The sequence below is a fragment of the Oncorhynchus nerka genome, linkage group LG7, assembly GCF_034236695.1.
Source record: "Oncorhynchus nerka isolate Pitt River linkage group LG7, Oner_Uvic_2.0, whole genome shotgun sequence".
NCBI lineage: Eukaryota > Metazoa > Chordata > Actinopteri > Salmoniformes > Salmonidae > Oncorhynchus > Oncorhynchus nerka.
In genome coordinates this window covers 9,640,737-9,647,227 of record NC_088402.1, presented here as the reverse complement: position 1 = coordinate 9,647,227, position 6,491 = coordinate 9,640,737, and positions in this window count along the sequence as shown.

The window sequence follows — 6,491 nt, the reverse complement described above, 5'->3', positions numbered from 1 at the left end:
TAGAGGAGTATCACTTCCTGATTCAGAGCATATCTAGTGAGGTAGAGGGAGTATCACTTCCTGATTCAGAGCATATCTAGTGAGGTAGAGGGAGTATCACTTCCTGATTCAGAGCATATCTAGTGAGGTAGAGGGAGTATCACTTCCTGATTCAGAGCATATCTAGTGAGGTAGAGGGAGTATCACTTCCTGATTCAGAGCATATCTAGTGAGGTAGAGGGAGTATCACTTCCTGATTCAGAGCATATCTAGTGAGGTAGAGGGAGTATCACTTCCTGATTCAGAGCATATCTAGTGAGGTAGAGGGAGTATCACTTCCTGATTCAGAGCATATCTAGTGGGGTAGAGGGAGTATCACTTCCTGATTCAGAGCATATCTAGTGAGGTAGAGGGAGTATCACTTCCTGATTCAGAGCATATCTAGTGAGGTAGAGGGAGTATCACTTCCTGATTCAGAGCATATCTAGTGAGGTAGAGGGAGTATCACTTCCTGATTCAGAGCATATCTAGTGAGGTAGAGGGAGTATCACTTCCTGATTCAGAGCATATCTAGTGAGGTAGAGGGAGTATCACTTCCTGATTCAGAGCATATCTAGTGGGGTAGAGGGAGTATCACTTCCTGATTCAGAGCATATCTAGTGAGGTAGAGGGAGTATCACTTCCTGATTCAGAGCATATCTAGTGAGGTAGAGGGGAGTATCACTTCCTGATTCAGAGCATATCTAGTGAGGTAGAGGGAGTATCACTTCCTGATTCAGAGCATATCTAGTGAGGTAGAGGGAGTATCACTTCCTGATTCAGAGCATATCTAGTGAGGTAGAGGGAGTATCACTTCCTGATTCAGAGCATATCTAGTGAGGTAGAGGGAGTATCACTTCCTGATTCAGAGCATATCTAGTGAGGTAGAGGGAGTATCACTTCCTGATTCAGAGCATATCTAGTGAGGTAGAGGGAGTATCACTTCCTGATTCAGAGCATATCTAGTGAGGTAGAGGAGTATCACTTCCTGATTCAGAGCATATCTAGTGAGGTAGAGGGAGTATCACTTCCTGATTCAGAGCATATCTAGTGAGGTAGAGGGAGTATCACTTCCTGATTCAGAGCATATCTAGTGAGGTAGAGGGAGTATCACTTCCTGATTCAGAGCATATCTAGTGAGGTAGAGGGAGTATCACTTCCTGATTCAGAGCATATCTAGTGAGGTAGAGGGAGTATCACTTCCTGATTCAGAGCATATCTAGTGAGGTAGAGGGAGTATCACTTCCTGATTCAGAGCATATCTAGTGGGGTAGAGGGAGTATCACTTCCTGATTCAGAGCATATCTAGTGAGGTAGAGGGAGTATCACTTCCTGATTCAGAGCATATCTAGTGGGGTAGAGGGAGTATCACTTCCTGATTCAGAGCATATCTAGTGAGGTAGAGGGAGTATCACTTCCTGATTCAGAGCATATCTAGTGAGGTAGAGGGAGTATCACTTCCTGATTCAGAGCATATCTAGTGAGGTAGAGGAGTATCACTTCCTGATTCAGAGCATATCTAGTGAGGTAGAGGAGTATCACTTCCTGATTCAGAGCATATCTAGTGAGGTAGAGGGAGTATCACTTCCTGATTCAGAGCATATCTAGTGAGGTAGAGGGAGTATCACTTCCTGATTCAGAGCATATCTAGTGAGGTAGAGGGAGTATCACTTCCTGATTCAGAGCATATCTAGTGAGGTAGAGGAGTATCACTTCCTGATTCAGAGCATATCTAGTGAGGTAGAGGAGTATCACTTCCTGATTCAGAGCATATCTAGTGAGGTAGAGGGAGTATCACTTCCTGATTCAGAGCATATCTAGTGAGGTAGAGGAGTATCACTTCCTGATTCAGAGCATATCTAGTGGGGTAGAGGGAGTATCACTTCCTGATTCAGAGCATATCTAGTGAGGTAGAGGGAGTATCACTTCCTGATTCAGAGCATATCTAGTGAGGTAGAGGGAGAGAGGGAGTATCACTTCCTGATTCAGAGCATATCTAGTCCCCAACCCAGAACCTCTGCTCTCTGGGCGTGGGGTAGAGGGAGTATCACTTCCTGATTCAGAGCATATCTAGTGAGGTAGAGGGAGTATCACTTCCTGATTCAGAGCATATCTAGTGGGGTAGAGGGAGTATCACTTCCTGATTCAGAGCATATCTAGTGAGGTAGAGGGAGTATCACTTCCTGATTCAGAGCATATCTAGTGAGGTAGAGGGAGTATCACTTCCTGATTCAGAGCATATCTAGTGAGGTAGAGGGAGTATCACTTCCTGATTCAGAGCATATCTAGTGAGGTAGAGGGAGTATCACTTCCTGATTCAGAGCATATCTAGTCCCCAACCCAGAACCTCTGCTCTCTGGGCGTGGGGTAGAGGGAGAGGGAGTGGGGTAGAGAGGGAGTATCACTTCCTGATTCAGAGCATATCTAGTCCCCAACCCAGAACCTCTGCTCTCTGGGCGTGGGGTAGAGGGAGAGGGGTAGAGAGGGAGTATCACTTCCTGATTCAGAGCATATCTAGTCCCCAACCCAGAACCTCTGCTCTCTGGGCGTGGGGTAGAGGGAGAGGGAGTGGGGTAGAGAGCGAGTATCACTTCCTGATTCAGAGCATATCTAGTCCCCAACCCAGAACCTCTGCTCTCTGGGCGTGGGGTAGAGGGAGAGGGGTAGCGGGAGTATCACTTCCTGATTCAGAGCATATCTAGTCCCCAACCCAGAACCTCTGCTCTCTGGGCGTGGGAGACAGGGAGAGGGGTAGAGGGAGTATCACTTCCTGATTCAGAGCATATCTAGTCCCCAACCCAGAACCTCTGCTCTCTGGGCGTGGGAGACAGGGAGAGGGGGAGAGGGAGGTAGAGAGGGAGTATCACTTCCTGATTCAGAGCATATCTAGTCCCCAACCCAGAACCTCTGCTCTCTGGGAGTGGGGTAGAGGGAGTATCACTTCCTGATTCAGAGCATATCTAGTCCCCAACCCAGAACCTCTGCTCTCTGGGAGTGGGGTAGAGGGAGTATCACTTCCTGATTCAGAGCATATCTAGTGAGGTAGAGGGAGTATCACTTCCTGATTCAGAGCATATCTAGTGAGGTAGAGGGAGTATCACTTCCTGATTCAGAGCATATCTAGTCCCCAACCCAGAACCTCTGCTCTCTGGGCGTGGGGGAGTATCACTTCCTGATTCAGAGCATATCTAGTCCCCAACCCAGAACCTCTGCTCTCTGGGCGTGGGGGAGTATCACTTCCTGATTCAGAGCATATCTAGTCCCCAACCCAGAACCTCTGCTCTCTGGGCGTGGGGTAGAGGGAGAGGGGTAGAGGGAGAGGGGGAGTGGGGTAGAGAGGGAGTATCACTTCCTGATTCAGAGCATATCTAGTCCCCAACCCAGAACCTCTGCTCTCTGGGCGTGGGAGACAGGGAGAGAGAGAGGGTGAGGTAGAGAGGGAGTGGGGTAGAGGGAGACAGGGAGTGGGGTAGAGAGGGAGAATCACTTCCTGATTCAGAGCATATCTAGTCCCCAACCCAGAACCTCTGCTCTCTGGGCGTGGGAGACAGGGAGAGAGAGAGGGTGAGGTAGAGAGGGAGTGGGGTAGAGGGAGACAGGGAGAGGGGGAGTGGGGTAGAGAGCGAGTATCACTTCCTGATTCAGAGCATATCTAGTCCCCAACCCAGAACCTCTGCTCTCTGGGCGTGGGAGACAGGGAGAGGGGGAGTGGGGTAGAGAGCGAGTATCACTTCCTGATTCAGAGCATATCTAGTCCCCAACCCAGAACCTCTGCTCTCTGGGCGTGGGGTAGAGGGAGAGGGAGTGGGGTAGAGAGGGAGTATCACTTCCTGATTCAGAGCATATCTAGTCCCCAACCCAGAACCTCTGCTCTCTGGGCGTGGGAGACAGGGAGAGAGAGAGGGTGAGGTAGAGAGGGAGTGGGGTAGAGGGAGACAGGGAGTGGGGTAGAGGGCGTGAGGGAGAGGGGGTGAGGTAGAGGGGGAGTGGGGTAGAGGGAGACGGAGTGGGAGTGGGGTAGAGGGAGACAGGAGTGGGGTAGAGAGGGTGTGAGGGAGAGGGGTGAGGTAGAGGGGAGTGGGGTAGAGGGAGACGGATTTGGTGGGGTAGAGAGGGCGTGAGGTAGAGAGGGAGTGGGGTAGAGGGAGACGGGTGGGAGTGGGGTAGAGAGGGCGTGAGGTAGAGGGAGTGGGGTAGAGGGAGACAGGGAGTGGGGTAGAGAGGGCGTGAGGGAGAGGGGGTGAGGTGAGAGGGGAGTGGGGTAGAGGGAGACTGAGTGGGAGTGGGGTAGAGGGAGACAGGGAGTGGGGTAGAGAGGCGTGAGGAGAGGGGGTGAGGTAGAGGGGGTGGGGTAGAGGGAGACGGAGTGGGAGTGGGGTAGAGAGGGCGTGAGGGGGTGAGGTAGAGAGGGAGTGGGGTAGCGGGAGAGATGGCGTGAGGTAGAGGGAGAGAGGGCATGAGGTAGAGGGAGAGAGGGCATGAGATAGAGGGAGAGAGGGCGTGAGGGTGTGGGGGGTGAGGTAGAGGTGTGGGGGTGAGGTAGAGGGTGTGGGCGTGGGGTAGAGGGAGAGAGGGCGTGAGGGAGAGGGTGTGGGGGTGAGGTAGAGGGAGAGAGGGAGTGGGGTAGAGGGAGAGAGGGAGTGGGGTAGAGGGAGAGAGGGCTTGAGGTAGAGGGAGAGAGGCGTGAGGTAGAGGGAGAGAGGGCGTGAGGTAGAGGGAGAGAGGGCGTGGGAGTGGGGTAGAGGGAGAGAGGGGTGGGGTAGAGGGAGAGAGGGAGTGGGGTAGAGAGAGGGAGTGGGGTAGAGAGAGGGCGTGGGAGTGGGGTAGAGGGAGAGAGGTGTGGGAGTGGGGTAGAGGGGAGAGGGCGTGAGGTAGAGGGAGAGGAGGGCGTGAGGTAGAGGGAGAGAGGGCGTGAGGTAGAGGGAGAGAGGGCGTGAGGTAGAGGGAGAGAGGGCGTGAGGTAGAGGGAGAGAGGGCGTGGGGTAGAGGGAGTGGGGTAGAGAGGGAGTATCACTTCCTGATTCAGAGCATATCTAGTCCCCAACCCAGAACCTCTGCTCTCTGGGCGTGGGAGACAGGTAGAGAGAGAGGGTGAGGTAGAGAGGGAGTGGGGTAGAGGGAGACAGGGAGTGGGGTAGAGAGGGCGTGAGGGAGAGGGGGTGAGGTAGAGGGGGAGTGGGGTAGAGGGAGACGGATTGGGAGTGGGGTAGAGGGAGACAGGGAGTGGGGTAGAGAGGGCGTGAGGTAGAGGGGGAGTGGGGTAGAGGGAGACGGAGTGGGAGTGGGGTAGAGAGGGCGTGAGGTAGAGAGAGGGAGTGGGGTAGAGGGAGACAGGGAGTGGGGTAGAGAGGGCGTGAGGGGGTGAGGTAGGGGAGTGGGGTAGAGGGAGACGGAGTGGGAGTGGGGTAGAGGGGAGACAGGGAGTGGGGTAGAGAGGGCGTGAGGGAGAGGGGGTGAGGTAGAGGGGAGTGGGGTAGAGGGAGACGGAGTGGGAGTGGGGTAGAGAGGGCGTGAGGGGTGAGGTAGAGAGGGAGTGGGGTAGCGGGAGAGATGGCGTGAGGTAGAGGGAGAGAGGGCATGAGGTAGGGGAGAGAGGGCATGAGGTAGAGGGAGAGAGGGCGTGAGGGTGTGGGGGTGAGGTAGAGGGTGTGGGGCGTGAGGTAGAGGAGAGAGGGGCGTGAGGGAGAGGGTGTGGGGGTGAGGTAGAGAGGGAGAGAGGGCGTGGGAGTGGGGTAGAGGGAGAGAGGGCGTGAGGTAGAGGGAGAGAGGGCGTGAGGTAGAGGGAGAGAGGGCGTGGGAGTGGGGTAGAGGGAGAGAGGGCGTGGGAGTGGGGTAGAGGGAGAGAGGGCGTGGGAGTGGGGTAGAGGGAGAGAGGGCGTGGGAGTGGGGTAGAGGGAGAGAGGGTGTGGGAGTGGGGTAGAGGGAGAGAGGGCGTGAGGTAGAGGGAGAGAGGGCGTGAGGTAGAGGGAGAGAGGGCGTGAGGTAGAGGGAGAGAGGGCGTGAGGTGCTAAATGACTTAAATGTAAATGTAAATGTAGAGAGGGAGGAGGGCGTGAGGTAGAGGGAGAGAGGGCGTGAGGTAGAGGGAGAGAGGGCGTGAGGTAGAGGGAGAGAGGGCGTGGGAGTGGGGTAGAGGGAGAGAGGGCGTGAGGTAGAGGGAGAGAGGGCGTGAGGTAGAGGGAGAGAGGGCGTGAGGTAGAGGGAGAGAGGGCGTGAGGTAGAGAGAGAGAGGGCGTGAGGTAGAGGGAGAGAGGGCGTGAGGTAGAGGGAGAGAGGGCGTGAGGTAGAGGGAGAGAGGGCGTGAGGTAGAGGGAGAGAGGGCGTGAGGGGAGAAACCTCAGACAACTGATGGCTGTGAAACCAGATACATTCTGATCTGAAGGAATAAACAGTACAGCCGAAGCTCCAGAAAGCCCATTAGAAGGAACAGTTGCTTTCAACTTCATCTGCAAACAGCAGTTTCTATCCCGTCC